The sequence below is a fragment of the Paroedura picta genome, chromosome 14, assembly GCF_049243985.1.
Source record: "Paroedura picta isolate Pp20150507F chromosome 14, Ppicta_v3.0, whole genome shotgun sequence".
NCBI classification, from domain to species: Eukaryota; Metazoa; Chordata; class Lepidosauria; order Squamata; family Gekkonidae; genus Paroedura; species Paroedura picta.
Genome location: NC_135382.1, coordinates 15,552,726 through 15,575,000, shown reverse-complemented (window position 1 = coordinate 15,575,000; position 22,275 = coordinate 15,552,726). Strand labels below are relative to the sequence as shown.

Genomic DNA, 22,275 nt, shown 5'->3' with positions numbered 1-22,275 from the left:
TTGACCCGTTATTTATTTTATGTGGTCGCCTAAGCTTCTAAGAAGGGCAGGTTGTAGGAATAAAGATAAATTTCTTAGAAGGGAACGGGAGGCTTAGCACTTGTTGGGTGGTGACATAGCTTGTGCTCGGAATAGCTTTTCGTAGCAGGGTTGTCTGGCTCTTTGTGTTTTAGTAAAGCTGATTAAACCTAATGTGTTAAGAAGCAGGTCTCTCAGAGCTCTCTCAACCTCAGCTGCCTTCTGTTGTGGGTTTCTGTTGTGGGGAAGGGAAGGCGACTGTAATCCACTTTGAGACTCCTTAGGGTAGTGAAAAGCAAGGCACAAAAAAAACAGCTCTTCTTCCAAGTTCACATAAGACTGCTGGCCAGACAGGCCCTGTGGATCCAGTATTTGCCGTTCTTCCTGCCTTTCGTTGGTGCCCGTTTCACAACTCTGCAGCAATGAATGGTGCCCGGGTGGCATTGTCCAAGGAGCCGCTGTATGGGAAGTGCCTGCGTGTTTGGTACAGCCTGGCACAGTAACCATGCAGCACCATCTGCAAGGGAGCTGGATAAAGCGGCTTTGAGGGAGGAGGAAGCCCCCAGAGGCCTCTTAGTCAGCGAGAACAAAGCTCTCCTAGTCTGTCCCACCCCACCCTCGCTTGAGCACCTGTTGTGCATTCAGATCTGGCCTAATTCTCTGGGCAGGCAGTAATTAGGTCAAGAATTTTAAAGGTCACCAGTTTGATGTCCCCTCGAAAGAAACCTGACTTTACACGCTCTTCCTTACGTCTCAGCGTCCGTAAGCAGTAGGCTATAGAGCAGTGACTCTTGTACTTGGGGATTTCCAGTGTGAAGAATGGTAAGTGAGCTTCCTTTGCCTGTGGGACCCAGTTTTCACCTGCACTGCATGGTGGCAAGGCAAAATGGGGCGGGTTCTAAAAGTGTCCTGCCTTCCAGCTTAGTGTTGTGGTTAAGGGCGGCGGCCTCTAAGCCAGAGAGCGGGTTTGATTCCTCACTTCTCCGCGTGCTGGGTGATCTTGGGCCTATCAGAGTTCTCTCAGCCCCACCAACCTTATAGGGGGTCTGTTGTGGGGAGATGAAGGGAAGCCGCATTGAGAGTGCTTGAGGTAGTGAAAAGCAGGGTCCAAGAATCCAACTCTTCTTCTTTCAACTTGTGGGACAAGTGTTTGCTTCCCAGCGTATCGCGCACATCCAGGCAGGTTCTCTGCAGCTGCGTGAACGTGGAAAGGTTTTCCTGAAGGCAGAGGGCTTTAAAATCTGCTCTGTACCTGCGAGTGAAATGAGAGATTGCTACAAGTTGGCCCATCGGAAACATGGCCATTGCAGCAGGCCTGGTAATTGGGATGGCCACACGAATTCTGCCCTTGCTGTCCCTTCTCTTGCCGTCCTGTCTCTAGGGTGAGGACAAGGATAGTAGCATCCAACACACCTCCTGGGGTGAACTGGATTTCTGTTAGAGCAATACTTGCATCAGATCCTACACGATTACTTGTCGGTTGAGGTCCTTGGTGAATCACGTTATCGTCCTTTGTTTGGGGGATGGGTGGATGCGTGATGATTAAATCACGCTTCCGTGTTGTGTGTGGTGATCCTTTGATTCGTTTAGTTTTGATTCCTTCCCACTAATCTCATTCTGATCCTCCCGCTCTTTCGCAGCGTTTTACTGCATCTGCTCAGAGTACTATCAAACCGCCTTTAATGTGGGTAGCCGTGTTGGTCTGAAGTAGCACAACAAAATTAGCGTCCAATAGCACCTTTAAGACCAACAAAGATTTATTCAAGGCGTGAGCTTTAGCTCACGCCTTGAATAAATCTTCGTTGGTCTTAAAGGTGCCATTGGACTCTAATTTTGTTGTGCCCTTAATGCGTATGTGTACTTGTTGCTATCTGTATTGCTCATGGGAGAAGCTCTTCTAGAAAATACTAGAAAAGAGTACATCTGATAAGCTGTCTATGGCCAGATCTATTCCTTTAGAAGCACGCGTAGGGTTCCAGGTATAAGTCTTCTCTTTCAAGGTGACTGAGATTCTGTATTCACTTTTTCTCAGCTTTAAAATGTAATTTCCCCCATTCCCCAGTTCAAAAATGTATGGATTTGTGTGAGCTTCTTTGGTGAAGTGAATGTAGACTTTATGCAAGTTTTTTTGGTGTTTTGCTGGAATATTGAATAAGTTGTTTGATTGCGACAGCAGTGTGATCTGGGCTTGCGCCTGGCTTGCGATTTTATAATGTGCCAAATAAAGTTGCAATCTGATCAGTGATCATATGGTATGTGTAATATAGAAGAAGAAGAGTTGGTTTTTATACCCCGCTTTTCACTGCCTGAAAGAGTCTCAAAGCGGCTTACAGTTGCCTTCCCTTCCTCTCCGTACAACAGACACCATGTGAGGTTGAGAGAAGACTGCTCTGTGAGAACAGCTCTATCAGGGCTGGGACAAGCCTAAGGAGAGCCTGTCTGGCTGCCAGGCAAGAGACATTTGGAGATGGTTTCCCATCATTTGCCCCTGTGTCATGGCCCTGCTGTTCCTCAGAGGTCACCTTTCCAAGAGCTAGCCCGGGCTGTCCTTACTCGGCTTCCAAGATCTGACAGTATCGGGCTTGCCTAGGCTGTCAGATTGATCTGTGATGATACTGTGAAATACAAATGTATTAATAGGGCTGCTTATGTAGCATAATTCATTGTGCCTGTGCTGGTCCCTAGAAGAAGCAAAGAATTGCACACAGTTTTGGGGACCTCTAGACATCCCATTTTTCCTCCCAGAGCGAGTCCAACTTTTTGACCCATGTAAGCGTTAGAAATCCTTGATAGTGAATTTGCCCTGCCCTCTTTCCCTGCCACGGACGGGCTTTTAACAGTGTGCCACATGAGTGTTTAACTGAACCTCATGGGATTAACATCAGTGGGTTAACAATTGACAACCCACTTTGGAAGCAAGAAAGGGGTGGCTGGACAATCAGTACTGTGCACAGCTCTTGGTTCTGCCCCTAAAATGAGAATCTGGGTTCAGGCACTGTTTTTGAGTGTCACTGGCAAGAAGTTGGTTTTTATATGCCACTTTTGTCTACCAGGAGTCTCAAAGCGGCTTACATTCACCTTCCCTTTCCTCTCCCCACAACTGACACCCTGTGAGGGAGGTGAGGCTGAGAGAGCTCTGACAGGACTGCTTCAGAACAGCTCTATCAGTGCTGTGATGAGCCCAAGTTCACCCAGCTGGCTGCATGTGAGGGAACGGGGAATCAAACCCGGCTAGCCAGATTAGAGGCCACTGCTCTTAACCACAACACCTCGCTGTTGTCTAGATGCTTTTAAACCTGGGTTACAGTTTGCCTCCAGGGGGGGTGGAGGAGCAGGAGAAATGTCTGTCCTGTCCTGGATTCTTCTTTGGAGGAGCACATTTGTGAAACCAAACTTTGTTGTGTGAAGCTTAGTATATATTCCCATCTTACATGTGGGTGTGGTGGGGGAGGGTCCTGGATTTTAGGAGCAAAAGTGGAGATCGGGCGAATAGGAGCACTGACCTGTTTTCCTAGCCAACCAGTTTTGCCTCCTCCCAGCATTGTAGCCCAGTTGAGAGAAAAGTGCCTGATGTAGGTAGCTGCAGGAAGATCAGCCACATATCTGTGTGTGTGTGTGGGGGGGGAGGAACAATGCCTCTCCATATTCTTAAAATTTTGTTTCCCTGCCATGTTTGAGGTGGAAATGGATCTCCCACTGTCACATCTCCTTCACCCCCAGCTGATGGAGTGGCTGTTGGCTGCAACATTGTTCTTCTGGTTGGTGAGAGTGGAAAATCAGGCCCCCCAAGTATTCCCCATGTTCCTGCTCAGAAGGCATTCCAGAAACCTATTAAGCATGTGAGCAGAGAGGAAGTGCCTCTTCCAGTAATTAGAAATGACATGCCGTCTCTCACCATCAATCTGGAATCAAGATCGCCATGGTTAAGCGCACTTGCTCTTAGTGTCTGGATGGAGAGTCATGATGTTTATGTCCTTGATGTTCCTATTGACTCACCAAGAAAGGTTTTGAGAGGCAGGTAGTATAAAAATCACGGCTGGATATGATGCCTCGGTCAGGTGTCCACGTTTGAAATGCACGTTTTGATTAAAAGATAATGGCTAGAGGCTTGTGTAATGTGGTCAACCCTGGATATATATTGTGTGGGGGCACACCAAAAAGCCTCAGAATTTACTTTCCCCCAGATTTCTGTTTTCATTGTATTGGACGTACATGGCCAAGTTTCTTGCCCCTAAGATTGCCAAGTCAAGCTTGTAGATATGGAAAGCAACACTTGGTAATCTCTACAATGATCGGAGGCAGTTGAATAGGTTTTTTGCCTTTCTCTGCAACTTGTAAAAGCTGAGCAAATTATGCAGAATAGTCCAAAGGATAACATGTTCAGATTTTTTTGGTTTGAATTATTTACAAAGTTAAAAAAGGTTTTGTTGTTGCAAAAGTTTGACTTTCTCCCCACTTCAGTCCAAAGAGCCTACAATCCTTCATATATTCAAACTGAGAGTACATATTCCTAAGTGATCAAATGCCGGAGAATTCTGTTCACGAAGCCAATAACAGAAGGCTGTTTCTCTCACTGTTCTCTCTATGTTCTGTTAGGCCAGCTAGAAGTGAGGAAAATGCAATTGGCAGCTACGATCTGTAAGGGTAATACAACAGACGTAGCATGTTTAAAGTAATCAGGTAGGTCAAGATCTGGAGTGCCTGAAGAATATGAATCATTTGTGTGTCGTGCTGGTAGCAGAACCGATGTTGTCCCCCGTCTCTGGCTCCAGAGGAAGTATTTTGTGATTCACATCCTGGTATCTGAATCTCCCCTTCTCTAGGGCAAGGCTTGGCCAAGAGGCTTGTGGAGATTGGGGCAAATGGTGGGACAGGGCTTCAGCTTGAGTGGGGACAGTAAGGCGAAGTGGCAGAGTTCCCAAGGTCATCTTGAAGCTTTAAGGAATTTCGTGTTCGTCTGTTGATGACTCACTTCCCTTTGTTGCCTGATAGCTTCCTCTTTGCAAAAGGACATATACTAATTCGGGAAGTTCAGCCATCTGTTGGTCTAGTGGGGTGGCACATTTAATCCTGAATTAGCCCCTTCCCCGTAGTTTAATTTAGGACAGGGGTGGCCAAACTGGCTCTCCATATGTCCATGACTACAATTACCACGAGACCCTAGTCCATGGACAGACACATTTTGGCCACCCCTGATTTAGGGTCCTGCTCTGGGTAGCCCAGGCTGGCCTGATCTTAGAAGCTAAGCAGGGTAAACCTTGGTTGGTATTTGGATGGGAGACACCAAAGAATGCCAGGAGTGCTCTGCAGAGACAAGCCTCTGTGTTGGCTGTGGCTTGGTGGTGAAAAAAGTGGGGAATTACTTGCAATTATTTTCACTGTTGTCTGATAATCATGGCAGCTTACATCGGGCTCCTCAGCAGACCTTCAAAAAGCAGAAACGAGCTTTGGATTTGCTCTTTCTTTCTTTTGAAGCTGTCCAAATGAAGGGTTTGTTAAAATTCTAAAGAATAGCACATGCCAAAAGTTACACAACAGGATATGCATGGATTTCATCATTAACAAGTGTTGTTTGAAGTAGTACTTCTGTTTTTGCTTGTCCCGAACCTGAGGGGCAGCCAATTTCTTTGGGTGATTGAGCTCAAGTGTTGTGGGAAAGTTTTCTCTGCGTATGTATTTCTGGGGAAGGGAGGTCAGCCATACTGGGCTTCTAGAATGGTGGGAGCAAAGTCTTGCACTGGGATTTTGGGTTCCTGTGTGCCCATTTATATGCACGTCTTATAGATGTATTCCCCCTTCTCCACCCAGAAATTTACCTTCTAGAGCTCTTAAAGGTATCCCCTGTGCAAGCACCGGGTCATGTCTGACCCTTGGGGTGACGCCCTCTAGCGTTTTCATGGCAGACTCAATACGGGGTGGTTTGCCAGTGCCTTCCCCAGTCATTACCGTTTACCCCCCAGCAAGCTGGGTACTCATTTTACCGACCTCGGAAGGATGGAAGGCTGAGTCAACCTTGAGCCGGCTGCTGGGATTGAACTCCCAGCCTCATGGGCAGAGCTTTCAGACTGCATGTCTGCTGCCTTACCACTTTGCGCCACAAGAGGCTCTTTCTAGAGCTCTTAGGGAGGGTCAAGATCTGGAGGGATTTACATGTGCCGATTTGTTTGTTCATACTCTTAGAAAGCCATCCCTATAATCTCCTCAAAAGTCACCAGGACCAGTGTTTTGCAAAACACTTTACAAGCAAATCAGACATTTCCCCCCTTGTAAATAGGAGTGTTGGAAGCTTATTGTATAAAGGTGTGCTTCTTAAAGCATGGTTCAGCCCTTTTTCAGCTGCTGGAAAAGCATATGTTTCGTCGGGGAGCACAGATCAATAAATGGTTTGCTGGTCTATGCCATTTTTTTACTAAATTGTTGTTGAGTTTCTTGTCCGTTTTGTGACTAGCAAGCTGGTTTATATATTTTTTAAAATTTGATAAACTTTTATCAGATGACATGGGAATTGTAGTCCATGGATATCTGGAGAGCCACAGTTTGGCCACCCGTGGTACACCTTGAAACCCTTGTTGGTCTCTAATGCGCTCTTGGACATAACTCTAAGATCTTGGACTCAGATCTAACAGGTCTGCATCAGACCCAACACCGGTACCATCTGAAAATACCCTGAATAAAATCTTTAATAATGTGAAAGCCCTATCTATCGCTTCTTTATACCACACTTTATTGCTGCAATGCCGTCTTGTTCAGTTCTAAGTCTGTTTTGGTTCCGGTAGTGTCACCGCAGCAAGCAACGAAAAAGGAAATTATTTTAATATACCTTTGAGAGTTGTCTATATCCCACCTAATGAAAAACGGGGTGTGTGTGAGGGGGAGTCAGAAGCTTGCACACGCTCCTTGATGAAAGCCAACCTGATCAGAAGCCCTGCACTGCTTCCGGAGCGTCTAGCAGCCTCCTTTTGTTATTATTGAAAGGGGACGAGAACAGGAAACTAATAAAGGGCTTCTCTGTCTCTGCCTGGCGATAGATGTGTGTGTCGAAGCCCCTGGTGTCGGAAGTGTGGTGTGCTTCTGAGCATCCCGTGCCTTCCTTCCCGAGGCCTGACCAGACAGCGTGATTTTTAATCATCCCCCTGTGCTCGCTAGACACAATGATGTCATCGCGGGTCTCGGCTGCACGGTGGGGCGGTGCCTTCTCGGGTCTCTCTAAGGAGAGACGTTTTTCAGGATCCAGTCTTTCCTTTCAGGTTTTTTTGCTCTTGTCACTGTCTGAATCAGTGGGGAAGCAAGAGATATTTATACTGTAGTTGTCCCAGAAGATCAGCTCAGGGGCTGGTACTTGTGGAAGGCCTGTTGTATGCTTTTTTCTTTTAAAGCCTTTAACTCATCAGACTTCTATATTTTATTTATATCCTCTCCCACCTTTCCCGGAGTTATCTTATCTTTATTTTTCATAGGCCACTTCTGCAGCAGGCTTTTCTGATTGAACAGGCCACGGCGTACATGAACTGCACAGGGGAGAATGGATTCACGCTGCTGCCCTGCGTTGAGACAATGGGAAGGAAAGTACATTTTGGGGAGGTCTTTTCTCCTTATACTAGACCAGCCTTTTTCAACCTTTTGACCGGGAAGGAGCCTCTGAAATAATTTTTTAGGCTTTGAGGAGCCCTAGAAGTGGTATCAGCTGCCCACACCCTCAGAGGCCACACCCCCACTGGAAGTGACATCACCATCTACGTTAACAGGCAGGCTCGAGGAAGTCTATGGAAGGATAGGACGGGGTTTAATGAGAGGATAAGTGTGCAGGCTCCGCCCCTTGGCACAGAAACCATGAGAGAACACACACCTGGGAGTGGGAACAATGGAAGCAGCAGGTTCCCTAGCTTGTGGCCGAGGCTGGAGGGGAAAGGCAGTGGACTCCCGGGTGTCTGTGGACCCCTCGTTGGGCTTCCCTGCACTGAACTTTGGGGGCAAACAAGTAAACTAGTCAGCATTGTATTCAGGATAGAAACCATTGACAACGTCCCACCCTGTGTGGTTACTTGAAGGACTTTGCTGCCCCAAGAAGTAGTGATGGCCACCATGCGGGTGCATGGGTGCTATTTTGCAGCTTGAGATCAGCAGAAGTACCATAAGTAGGCAACAAAGAGAGAGGGCAGGCAGGGTATTCAGTGTCGTCCGAAACTAGGCTTGCAGAGTGTTCCTCAGCAGTAGTCATATGCACACAGCTAGCTGCCTTCTACTAAATCAGACCCTTGTCTCATCACCTTTGGTATTGTATTGCCTACTTGAATCAGCAGCAGCTCTCCAAGGATCTCGGGCTGTGTTTTAACACCACAAAAACACTCCTGCTTTTAAGGAATAAGGAAATCACAAGGCAATGCTGTGTAGTAGTCCTCTCTGTATTATTAATGATAGAAAGTCAAAATAAAGAGTCCACCAAAACGGGATCCTAGGTTAACCAAAATGGGATCCTAGGCTGCCACTGCCTGAGCCCCTGCTCCACTTGCTTTCCCGCTGGCACCCCTGACTTCCTGCTGCCCGCTGGGGGGCACTGCCAGCAGTAGCTGCACAGTGCCGCGCCGAGGGGGAGCCCCAGCGATGGCGGCCACTGGAGAGCACCAAAGGTAAGCCGGCGGCAAAGTGCCAGGGCAGCCCTTGAGGCAGCAGCCGGGGAGGAGACATGGAGGAGCTGCGGCCTGGTACTGACTGATCTACGGACCGGCATCGGTCCCCGGACTGGGGGTTGGGGGCCACTGCTGTACATGCAAAAGGGTGGAGAGTGTGTGTGTGAATGGTGACAAAGTAGATTTATGCTTTGGTTTGGTTTACTGATACCTAAAGTGTATCTAACCTTTCCAGTGTCCTGAGGAAACAATTCCATCAGGCTGTAAACTGAAGTAACTGTTTCAAGGAAATCACTTGGTTGAGTTTTGGCTGTCCAAGAATTACCTGAGCTACTCCCTGGGGATTTCAGCACGAAGTTCCGTGTTTTGCTGTGCAATTCCGGGCATACTGATTTGGAAATAAGTTGTGCTACTTTCAGACAGGTAAGTGTGGTGCTGCCGTCTCGATCAGCTTCACAACTGTGTTTGCTGCCCCAACATATGACTGGATTAACGGTGCCTGGTACAGTCTTTATACTGGACAAGGGACAGATTCTCTCAAACCAGGCAGCCAGGGAATTAGGGTCAGGCTACAGTGCAATTCTTGGTGTAAGAGGAAGTAATCGAGTTGCTGTGGGAACCTTAAATTTGGTTTGTCCATCCTCCCCCTCCCCCTGTCAGCTTGTGGTAGTGGTTAAGAGTGGCAGCCTCTAATCTGGAAAACTGGGTTTGATTCTCCATTCTTCCACATGCAGCCAGCTGGGTGACCTTAGGCCAGTCACAGTTCCCTCCCAGTTCTCTCAGCTTCACCTCCCTCACTGGGTGTCTGTTGTGGGGAGAAGAAGGGTAGGCGATTGTAAGCCGCTTTGAGACACGTTTGGTTAATAAATTAAGGGGTATGAAAACCCCCAACTCATCTAAATATCAGGACTCTCCAGGCAATCATAGACCCTTCAGGGATTTCCCTACCAATGCAGCTTCCTCTAGAAATCTTTTTGTTTCAAGCAACATTATATGATAATGAAAAAAACATAAGGCAACAGACATAACAGTGGAAAATATAGACAATTTACAACATAATGAATATTCTATTGAAGATTCTTACGTATCTTCATTGGCTCCAGTAATCTAATTCCATTAAACATTTAGATCTGAAACGATGGGTCAATCTAAACATGCTTAAATAGTTCTTCAAGTTGTCTGTTGCTCCTTGTTAGTTTAGGGCAGGGGTAGTCAAACTGCGGCCCTCCAGATGTCCATGGACTACAATTCCCAGAAGCCCCTGCCAGCGAATGCTGGCAGGGGCTTCTGGGAATTGTAGTCCATGGGCATCTGGAGGGCCGCAGTTTGACTACCCCTGGTTTAGGGTATGAGATCTTCCTCCAGTGCCGAGCAAAAACCACGGATGCAGCACATACAATTTATTTATTTATATATTTATATTTATATACCACCGCTCTCAAATGTCTCGCGGCGGTTTACAAATCAATAAAATACAATAAAATCCCCTAAAATAACCCTTTAAAACATATTTAAAACAACAACATAATATCAAGATGGTGGACAATAAAATATAAACCCACTCAGCATGGGTCAGTCACTCTTTATCTGGGAACGAGGAACCTAGTTGGCTTCATCTTAGAGATCCTCAGCTGACAACGCCGGATACCACTCTGGCCTCAACCATACTCCTGTAATTCATAATTTACTTTACCTGGAATCCTCCCCCACCCCCATTCGATAATATTATCTCAGGAGGTAAGACAGAATAGCCAGTACCCCAGGATAGGCCATCTGACACAATCTGACCAAAGAAGGATGCTCTAGGGCAGCGGTCCGTGGATCAGTTGGTACCAGGCCACGTCTCCTCCTCATCCTCCTCCCTGGCTGCTGCCTTGGGGGCTGCCCTGCCACTCTGGCAGCGCCCCCCAGTGGGCGGCGGGAAGACGGGGGCGCTGGCGGGAAAGCAAGTGGAGCAGGAGATCAGATAGCGGTGGCGACATCCCTCGGCAGAAGACTCCCCCTCGGGCCTCAATAAAATTGTCAAGTGTTGACCGATCCCCGGTGATAAAAAGGTTGGGGACCACTGCTCTAGGGTACTTCCAGCACATATGAAAGAAGAGGCACAGTCATTTGCCACAGTACCTATTGTGGGGTGATTCAAAATGGAAGCTTTCCTAATTAATTCTCTGGTTAATCTTTTCTGATTTGGATTATGACATCTTACCTGTTGTTTACTGCCTGCAGGCTGTTAAATAAGAGTAACAGAGAAATTGTGGAGAAAAGTTTGCTTTAAAGGCAGCTCTTAAAAGTCCCCTTGAATACCGAATGCTGCTCTCCTGTCCCATGTTTTTGGTTTTTCCTGCTAACTTGATGAACTTGGAAAGACCAAGTGGCTTGTGCTGGGAAATGTTGTGTATTTTTGTAGATTAGCTGCATCCTTCCTTCCTTCTAGTTATTAGATTCCAGTAATTCTGTTTGGCAGTTGTGCCTCTTGATAATCAAGTGAGGTTTTTGTAAAGTGCTCATTTGAGAATGCCGTGGATGCTGGGAGGTGTTGAACTAGATGCTCTGGCAGGGGAAGTTATCTGAAATGGAAGTCATTTGGGGAGCTCTGTCTTTTCCCCAATGAATGGTTTGCCCTAGCACCACGGATGACCTGATGCAGAGGAGGATAGTGGCTGTATTTTTAAATCCACGTGCAGATCCTGGAAATGTTTACATCTGTCTATGCAGGGGTGAGAACTGGTGCTCCGGTTCAGATTCTCTTTGTTGCAAGAGGGGCCATGTGAATATTTGTCTTTCCCTGTATGTTTTACTTTAGGGGTCCTGATGAAAGGCAGGATCATCCTGAAAGTGGAGAACGCAGGACCCTACTTTTACAGCTTTGGTTGGGGCATTAGCATCTTACATATCATAAGGTACAGAAATTAAATTAAAGAAAACCAAACAAATCCTGAAAATGGTATGAGAAGTCTTACCCTGCAAATGTCAGGGGGTTCTCAAACTCCATTTTTGGCCTAGGAGATGACCTCGTGCCTGGTCTGGACTGTGGCAAACTGCATGTTCATGAGAGCACATGTTCTTCCCATAAAGAGCCATACCTGTGCATAGAAAGCTAGTATGGCAAGAAGGCAGGATATTTAGAATTCTTCCTAACATGTGTTGGTGCCAGAATTTTTTATAGAGCAGGCATTAAACTTGCAGTCTGCTGTGGTATAGTCCTACACAGAGAGAACCTTTTTCTTCTTAACTTGGTAGACTTGGAGATCAAAATAGTTCAAGAAGACGTTTCAATGAAAATAATGGGGACTGAAAGCTATACCAAAGTATATTATACTATCGGTTTGGTTGTGTGTATTCTCCTGCTTTCATTGTTTTATCATACTTACACAATGCCATTTTCTGCACCATTTAACACAAGGGTGAGCCAAACCAAGGCTCTCTAGATGTCCATGGACTACAATTCCCATGAGCCCCTGCCAGTTGGATATGCTAGTAGGGACTCATGGGAATTGTAGTCTGTGGACATCTGTAGAGCCACCATTGGGCCACTCCTGGATATCATGACTAATACTCTATGCACTCTTTCAGATTGCTGCAATCCTTTCCCCATTGCATTGCTTATTAGATACCACATCATTGGTTACCCTGACTTATGCTTAAACTTTGCACTATTTACGTGTAAAGATCACACAGAAATGTTTTAAATAAAATAAACAAATAATCCCCTTTGCCGCCTGGGGGGGGGGGCCTTCCTTCTAGCCTTGAGAGCGCTCTTTCCGCCTCACACAGGCGGTGAAAGCGCTTTCAAGGCAAGCCTTTCAAAGCCCGTATTTAAAATGGGCTTTGATACTAGCAAATTTATAACAATCACTGGAAATTAACCCCCTGTAGTTAAAATACAGCGGGCGCTAGGAGGGCTAATGGTAGGCCCCCCCCCATCCTAGTGCCACAGGCCCTGCAGGGAAAGGTGCAGGGTCTATGGCCCTCCCCCCGTGGGTAAGCACTGTAGGCCACCCTCATCCCAGGCCATGGGGCGGGTTTGTGGCAGGGAAAGGAGGTGGCGCCGGCGGTCCGCGGGGCGGGGGGGAGCCCCCACAGTCCCTGGCCCCCGGGCTCGTGTCGTTGGCATTCTACCTTTGCGTTTGTAGCGGCCAGGCCTCGGTGTGGGCCCGGCGTGGGGGTCCATGGCTCGGTGTGCGGCTGGTGTGTGGCCGTCGGGCTCCCCTTGGGTGGCGGGCGCTGGTCGTTGGCCGCGCTCCTCCTCAGTGGGCGAGGTCGCAGCATTGCAGGGCGTTGGGGCTGGTGGCATGGAGGCATGCAGCCCTCGCGGCAGGTCCATCCTGGGGGCCGGCAGCAGGCTCGCAGCACAGTGGCTGGTGCAGCTTGTCAGCCTGCATGCTGTTGGCGGGCGGGTACAGCCAGCTCCGCCCCCCCCCCAGCCGCCCGGCTCCTGGCCGACTTCGGGGCTTTGGGCCGGGCCAAGGGAAAGCCCCTACATCTGTGACGCAGAAGGGCTGTCCCTTGGCCCAGCTCGAAGCCCCCTCTCGCCCAAGGGTCACACGGTAGGCTAGGCCGGTTGGCCGCCTACCTGCCTTGTCGGTGGATAGCCGCGTAATGGCGGCTGTCCACCAAAGGAGGCCCTGGTTGGGGGTGGGGGGGGTCGGGAGGCACTTTGCGCCTCCCAACTTGTCAGTCCGGGGGTAAGGAGCCAATGGCCTCTCTTCCCCACCCCGGACCGAGCCCTCCCCCACACCTCTTACTGTTTTAAAGAAGTTAAGGCACATCTCTCTGTCTTATTAGGCAAGCCATGGCCAATAATCTTGCTACTTTGCAGGGGATTGTGTCTACCAACAAGGAAGATAGATACATTGTAGTTATTTGCTCTGCCTTGATGTCTGTCCCATGTTGGTGCTACATATTGAATTCCAATCTCTTTGTAGAAGCTACAATGTTTAGTTTCTCCCAGGCCCGACTGGCGTGAATAGAAGTACAGCCAGCAAAGGGGATTTGGGCATATCTTCCTTCAATAAGAGCTGAAGGGAGGGCATTAAGTCGAGCTAGGGTAAGTCTGTGATGTTTTGGATAATCCTAAAGATATAGGTTCCATGTAAGTATGTACATTCCATGCTATGATGGTAGTTGCCGTCTTGCTCTATCCGATTGTAGAGAGATGTCCCCTGGTCTTTGTTTAATTAAGATATTGGCTCATTGGAGCCCAGGTTTCAATTGATGGTTGCTAGAGGCTAGATAGCCATCGGACAGCAATGCTGATTGTGTGAACTTAGGCAGATTGTCAATGGGTGGGCAGAAGGGATTGTGTCTGTGCTTAGTTCGTGTTGCTGTTACTTGCATGCCCAGGAAAATGCTGACCTACACTTTGGGGTCAGAAACAGAATTTCCAGTTTCAGACGAGACTGACCAGGGATTCTGTGTTGTTGGTTTTTTTTGGGGGGGGGGTCCATCCTCTGGACATGGAAGTAGAGTCAGTGTGGGCGGGCAAGTTGTTGTGAATTTCCTCCATTCTGCAGGGGGTTGGACTAGATTACTCTGGATGTCCCTGGTAGGTAAATGGCTTTCTCAGTGCATTTGTATAGGGTGACTCTCAGTATCCGATCAGGGAAGGGGGCTGTGCTATTTATGGTGTCTGAGCCACTTTAGTGAAGACTTGTCTTGAACAGTTCTTGAAGTGTCAGAATATTTGGAGAAGTCTTGCACATTCTGTTGTGTTACTCCCTGAAGCTGGCCTGGATTTTTTTTAAAACAAGCGTTTTAATCCTTCTCGGTGTCTTCAACTCCATGAAGTGTTGAAACGGCTGCAGTGCGTCATGTTGGCATCTCTAGAATGGGCATAGAAACAGTCCCAAGGAGGCGCAGGGACCAGCGCATCAGGCCTATACTGGCAATACCAGAGTTCAAAACTCTGCTTGGCTTAGAAGCTCATTCGGGCCAGTCATACCCTCTGCCAGGCCACAAGGGAGATGTGATGACTCTCAGCTGGATTGGTCACTGCAGAGTAATTACCATTAGGGTAGGTGAGACAGAGAGCAGCTGACTCAAGGTCACCCAATGAGTTGCAGTGGCAGAATGGGGGTTTGAACCCTGGTCCCCAAAATCATGGCCTGACAGTAAACCAGGGATCCCCAGCCCTCCTGAGCCGATGGGCATCTTTGGAATTCTGATGCTGGGCAGTGGGGCCAACTGCTGCAGGAGGCAGGACCATCATGGAACGGCAAGGAGTGAGGATATGCATACCCCATAGCAACTCTTCAACGCTGCAGGCAGAATCTGAGTTGTACAGGATGTGAACACCCTTGTAAAAGAGCCAGTTTGGTGTAGTGGTTAGCAGTGGGGACTTCTAATCTGGCATGCCAGGTTCGATTCTGCTCTCCCCCACATGCAACCAGCTGGGTGGCCTTGGGTTCGCTACGGCACTGATAAAACTGTCCTGACCGAGCAGTGATATCAGGGCTCTCTCAGCCTCACCCTCCCCACAGGGTGTTTGTTGTGGGGACAGGAATGGGAAGGCGACTGTAAGCCGCTTTGAGCCTCCTTCGGGTAGGGAAAAGCGGCATATAAGAACCAACTCTTCAATTACTGCTTACATTGTGGAGAAAGAGACTCGGTCTGTGGAGCAATAGAGGAAGTGGGTTCCAGTGATGTCAGCAGCTATCAGGACTTCTGGGAAAGGCTGCATAACTCCCGGGGAGCTCCCCAGAACCATGATAACGAATCCCTGGTCTATCCCAAGAACCTAAGAGATATGATAACAACACACTTCATCAGAGGCATCTCCAAAACGGCTAGGTTTGAGTCCAGTTTGGCCTTAGAGACCAACACGATGGTTGGGGTATTTTTGTGAGTCAAAAGTCCCTTCATGAGATACTTTTAACTCTGGAAAGTTTTATACCCCCGAGGTCTTGTTAGTCTTGAAATGCTGCTTTACCCAAATTTAGCTGTTCTACAGATCAACACAGCTACCCCCTGAAACTATCACTCAGAAAGCAGGTTTCAACACTCACCTGACACATGGTTTAGGAGGAGGACCTTCTGCTTAATTGATATTTGAGGTTAACCTGGAGGGGCCATACACCTTTGTAATGTCTGAAGCGCATCAGGAAGGTCTCTCCTGAAGTGAAAACAGAGCATTGGGGTTTTTTCCCCGAATCTTGGATTTTTCCAGCCTCCTCAATAAGATGTACAAACAGCACCCAAAGAGTGCTCTTCAGCACCTACTCTTAACTACAGTTGAGGGCTGTTACTCGTGGATAAGTCGAGCCCTGCTCTGCACTTAATGGAGAGGGGAACTTCACTTACCCTAGCTCTGCTTGGGGGCAGGGGAACATGAGCTCCCATAGGCAGCTCAGCATCTTGCATAAATCAGCTTGTGTGTGTGTGTTACTGTTTATTCCTTGTGCACAAGAGACTTAGAGCTACGGACCCCTTCAGCCAGAATGTAGCAGGTGAGGTTTGTAGCCGTCCTCTGAGGTATGTAGACTCTTAATCTTTTACTTCATCATTCCACTTTCTGTCGAATAACTTCTCACTGCAGGAGTCGCTGGAACTTAGAGTGAGGGGTGGGAGTGTATTTGCCAGTGATTCATGCATTACAGATGGGTGAAGATCGGCATGCTAAGGAGTAAATCAATAGTGTAGTGTCTGTCTAGGAAAGGGCATCAGAATGATGAGTTGGCATGTTGTCAAAATAGGCAGTCGTGGCGTATCCATGATGGGGAACTTCTTCCAGTTGAGCAGACAGGAGCAGTCTATTTTCACCTGCACCAGTTCTGTCAGCCTGTGAGTTATTACCTTTTCCCAAATACATGAGAATCTTAAGCAGCGTACAGCTTTTATCTGGTGGTTTCCAGTAGAATGCTAACAGTCTAGGACGGGGTAGTCAAACTGCGGCCCTCCAGATGTCCATGGACTACAATTCCCAGGAGCCCCTGCCAGCATTCACTGGCAGGGGGCTCCTGGGAATTGTAGTCCATGGACATCTGGAGGGCCGCAGTTTGACTACCCCTAGGTGTTGTATGATGAAGGCCCTTTTTCTGTTTTTTTTTATGAGCAGCTTTGAAAGTTCTTTTCTGTGCTCCTTCGCACCCCTATTCAGCCAGCCTCTGGTTAGGAATCAACTAATAAGGAAACTTCTTGCAACGTCTATTCCCTTCTGATCAAAGTTGTGGGACTGGTTAGAAGAATAGCTGTTGTTTTTTTCTAGTCCACTTCTTACTACCCAAAGGAGTCCCAAACAGCTTAGAATCGCCTTTCCATCCTCTTCCCACCCTGTGAGGTGGGTGAGGCTGAGAGAGCACTAAGAGAATTGTAACTGGCCCAGGGTTACTCAGCAGGCTGCATGTAGAGTAGGAGTGGGGAATCAAACCCAGTTCTCCAAATTAGAAGCAACCGCTCTTAACCATGACACCAAGCTTGTACTGGTTAAGAATTCAGGGACTTTTGAGTTGTGGCCCTATAGAATCAGTCTCCCTCTGAGGCCTGATTTTGTAGGCCAAATGCAGCAGTTTACTTAAACACTTGCTTTTAAGAAGGAGTTGACATGGTTCTCAGTGTACTGATTGGAGGATGGAAGCCTCCATGGGGCATTTGCAGGCTACGTGTGGGTCTGCAGGGAGAAGAGGAGAGATGGGGAAGAGGCTCACCTTTTAAGAAATGGACATTGAAATCATAGGTTGCTAAAATTTGAGAGCCACTGGTTTGACTCACTGAATACTAACAATGGAAGCTTGTAAATAGCCTCTTGCTCAGGAGCCTGCAGTGAGTAAGAATTGCCTCCAGCTTTCTGAGACATGATTCACGATTTCCCTTTAGCTCATAGCACAAACTGGTGGACTAACAGCTCTTTTTGTGGGTCAGTGAGTTAATGTGAGCTTGCTTCAAAATGTGTCTTCCACGCCTCTGTAAACTGAATTTTTCTTCTACATGCTTTGGACCAGGGGTAGTCAAACTGCGGCCCTCCAGATGTCCATGGACTACAATTCCCAGAAGCCCCTGCCAGCGAATAGTAAGTTGGCAGGGGCTTCTGGAAATTGTAGTCCATGGACATCTGGAGGGCCGCAGTTTGACTACCCCTGCTTTGGACTAATATGATGGATAGGAAATTTCTTCAGGCTGGGCCAATATTACATGCTTTCTAATTAAAGTATGCAATTTGCTGTCTCTAAATATTATGGTGACTGCTGACTAGAATAGTCTTAAAAGGGCCTTTTCGCATTAATCCACTGTAGCCATGATGTCTGAATGACAGATTGGCACCATCTTCCTCCTAGAACTTAAAAAAGGTGGGAGGGAGCCATTTTCCTTAATGCCCTGATTTGTGCTTTCCAGAAATGACATGGTAGCCAGTGGATCTTCGGTCTGCTGTAGCTGGGCTCATCTGGTGCCATGCCAATGAAGTTTCTTGTTTGTCTTGGTAAAAAAACCCATGGTATGTTCTGATGTATCCTTTTCCTTAAGGAAATAGTCTTGAGGGAGCTGATTATATTCTCTGCCTGCCTGTGTGGTGTAGTTTGGTGTAGTGGTTAGGAGTGCGGACTTCTAATCTGGCATGCCGGGTTCGATTCTGCACTCCCCCACATGCAACCAGCTGGGTGACCTTGGGCTCGCCACGGCACTGATAAAGCTGTTCTGACTGAGCAGTGATATTAGGGCTCTCTTAGCCTCATCCACCTCACAGGGTGTCTGTTGTGGGGAGAGGAATGGGAAGGTGACTGTAAGCCACTTTGAGCCTCCTTCGGGTAGGGAAGAGCGGCATATAAGAACCAACTCTTCTTCTTCTTCTCTGTGTGGTGTTCTCACATTTTACTTTAAGAGTGGGCCTTTTTCTGTATCCAAAGATAAACAGTCTTTTTGTATTGCAATTTAAACCAAGCTTTACTAAAGAGTTCGGAATAAAATGATTTGCAAGGAAATGTCAAGGCAAAGCTAAAGAGAAAAAAGTTGCCCCGTGGATTTAAAAAATAGTATAATCTGGCTTAAAAATAGCATCGTCTGGCTTTCTGGAAGATCTGTGGGACCCCTATTTGAAATCAACACTTCCTTGTTCTGCCCTCCACCCCCCCCCCCACTGGTGCCAACAGCTTCTGCCCATTTCCAACCCCAGATTCCATATCTGACTAAATTGAAGTGTCGTAACAGATTGTCTCTGGTTTACCCTTTGACAATCTAACCTATGTACTTTAATCCAGGCCTTGTAGTGATTGGTTAAGAGCATTCCTAAATTCTGATTGTTGAAGAAGGAAACTCCTTGACTACTGGGAAATCCAAGCATTTATTAGCCTGCGTTGGAGTTTTGTGCCAAGACACTTGGTATGAGTATAGCCCAACTGAGAGATTGATGATCCATTTGGATCCTGTCCTAAAAATAGACACATAGAGTCTTAGGATAAGCTAGTAAAATATCTTTTTTCATATATCCTTCTAGCATTCTCCCTAAAACTGTTCACTGTTTGTTCCCAAGTATTTGTGCTTTCTAGAGTTAATAAAGTTTTATCTTACTCATGATCTTTGGATATGTGGAGAAATACATTATATCCTAGAATCCCTTATGGTGTTTGTATTAAGCGGTGCTGCACTGTACATGCTCCAGAAGTTTCAGTGCAGGTAAAATATTGGCAGAAGGAAAACTACAAGAGCTGAGTCATTTCTGCCCCAAGTACAGAGTGCTCCAGTACTTAGTTACATGAATGGACCTGGGCAGAGGATGGTTTAAAAAAAAGCCTTTCCACCCCAAACAAACAAAAATAAAGCATCATGCATTAAGAGTCTTGATTTCCATTCTGGCCTCTTCCCTCAACCATATTGTCTTCTCAACAGCCCTGTAATGTGGGTCAGGCTGAGAGATGACCGCTGATCCAAGAACTTGCAGTTTAATACCCAGCAGAGCAAGGGCTTCAACTGGACACCTCCTGATCTTAGGCCAGTGTTCTATTGATTTCACCAAACTAGCTCTCACTGTCTCATTCCAGCTTTTCTCTCTGCATGGCCCTGCCTGCAACATAACACATGGCTTGGGAATGAGAAAGGGCCCCTAGGAAGCCGGCTAATTGGATTGGACACACTGCCGTTGTTTCAAAGGGCCTATCATTCTTGATGCAGAGAGTGTTGCATTCTTACATGGGTGGGATCTTATCCTGGCTCTTGAGTGTTTTCTGAATGGTCCATTGGCAGGCATGACCTATGGAATGTGCCATTGGGTTGGATCCATCCGGCATTTCTCCTGGCAAAAGAGGGAAGGGAGGAGTCTCCTTCTACCATCAAGATGACCATTCTGAGGATTATAGGACCTGCACACACCAAAGCCATGTGGGACAGAGACTTTAATAAGGAGGGGAATTGGATGAGACTGAGGAGTCATTGTGGTCACAGAGAGAAGAATGAAGGTGAGAACACTGAGGGGGAATGCCAAGGAAGCACCCCTCTTTCTCAACATTTTGATTCTGTCCTACGTGGAGGTTCAGAGCAATCTATCTGCAGTGGAATTACAGCCATTTGCCTCCTCACTTCCGTACAGTAAAGATTGGTGTGAAGGTACCTCTTCTGACCAGTGCAGTGATCGTCCTCCCTCCCCCATAAGTGGAAGATCATATCAATCTGGCCTGTTTTTGTGTGATTGTACTTAGGTTGCATATTACCTTGTTCACATGACAGACATGTGATCTGCACCTTTTCCTCTCTGTAGAAAGCAGCTCCCTGCAGACTGGAGCTTGCTTTCCAAGCTACAGTGCCCGAGGCCCTTCCTCGGCATCCGCAGAATCAGATGTTGGGAGCAGATAGAATCACATGCTTCTGCTTTGAGCAAAGGTTGCAGACACAAAGTAATTGTTTCCTTCCCTTAGTGCTTCACTCCCCCTTATTCCCCCCCTTCCCATGGTTAGGTCTCCAGAAACGAGTGTTTCACTGTTTTCTGCTGCCATTTTAACAAGTGCTGTTCCTTACCTCCTTTCTCTGGCTGCTGTGGGGTATGCCTGCCACTACACCTATCTGCCGTCTGTGCTGTTAAGCTACAACAACACCCACCCCCGCAGAGAATTAACCTACTAGCAGTAGCATTTTAAGAACTTTTGGAGAGTTTCAAATGAATTACCCCATCTTTCTCCCCAGTGGGCACCCAAGGTGGCTTACATCATTCTCCCCTTCCCCATTTTATCCCCACAATACCACTTTGAGGTAGGTTAGGCTGAGCGTGAGTGATGGTCCAAGGTCACCAAGTAAGCCTCTATGGTCTGACACTCCCAAATACTGATTGGACCAGACTTTCTCAACCAGGGTTTCTTGACAGCCCTGGAAGGGTTTCCCAAATGAGTGGGAGCTAATTAATTTTTAAACTTTGTTAAACATTTATCAGGTGATGTGACCATATGTGGTCATGTTGGCCCCTCCCCTGCCTAACATGGCCAATGATTGGTCTGGAGGGATGGGAATGGGAGGGGCCTTGGGTGGGCGTGTACTCAGCTCTACTTCCCAACCATGTTCCGCACAGTTGTGCCATTTCTGGGGTATCTTGAAGCCTGAAGAATGTTTCAGGGGTTTCCCAATGGTGAAAAAGTTGAGCAAGGCTGGGTTAGACACTCAGGACTGCTTCCTCTCTTATACCCCACCCCTCCAAAGAGTTTAAGATTAAGCAGTGTTAATCTGATCCAGGGTCCCTGGTCCCAGGAAGATAAAAATGGCCTCGACCACAACCAGGGCCTTTTTTTGGCCCTGGCCCCACCCTGGTGGAATGCTCTGCCTGAGGAGGTCAGGGCCCTCTGAGATCTCACGCAATTCTGGAGGGCCTGCAAAACTGAGCTGTGGCTGAGGACCTATGGCTGAGGCCAGGCAACGGCATCGAGAAATACTGGCCTCCCCACTTGAAACACCCTCCAACAGAGACCCCTCCAAACTCTGAAAAAGAGCCCACAGGGAATTAATATTAGTAGACAGTTTTTAATGTAAGATTACTTATGGCAATGATTTTCCTATGTGTGGCTTTATGCTGTTAACCACCCCAAGCTCGTAGGATGGGGTGGTATACAATTAAAATAATTATTTATTAACAGCCATGTCACACTTGGCTCTTAGTAGTCTGAAACTCCCATTGATATTCAAAAACTATCAATTGTCGGTTGAAAACTTTCTGGAGTTCCAAAAGTGAGTTATGTGATCAGGAGCTGTTTGGGAGCAAAGAAGCCCAGAGCTGATATCTTTGCTGGCAACAAAACTTGCGTTGTCTGGTTTGCTGCGTTGCACCTTGTGTGGGATTGCCTTTGCCAAGTATTCAGAAAATACCTCTGGTCTAGAATGCAGCTCTCAGATGGCTGGCAGGAAAAAGCACCCAGGTAAGAGTACTTCAGTTCCCTTTCTGCTGGTTGCAATTTGGTTTCTGGGCTGACTTTCAGGTGCTTATTGTGGCTGTTAGCCTACTAAGCCAGATGTGTTCAACTCCTTCCATGTTGACCTGCCTGGGTGCTGAGGTAGTTCAGGGTTACTCTTCCCTGTGTACCCCCAATGTGGCCCTTTTTGACCCATACTGGTGGAATTGACTAAGCTAATTTAGGTGTTTTGGGCAGCTGGGTGGAAAATCACCTGTCCCCATCTGTTATCTGTGGGAAAGAGACATGCTTTTCTGGTTTGTGCAGTTGCACTTTGC

At 47.4% G+C, this 22,275-nt stretch overlaps 1 protein-coding gene across 1 annotated transcript in view; it reads left to right on the top strand.

The window, feature by feature from the left end:
* KIAA0930 (KIAA0930 ortholog) overlaps positions 1-22,275 on the top strand; it is a 47,690-nt gene that overhangs the window by 819 nt on the left and 24,596 nt on the right. The gene's annotated exons all lie outside the window — the stretch shown is intronic.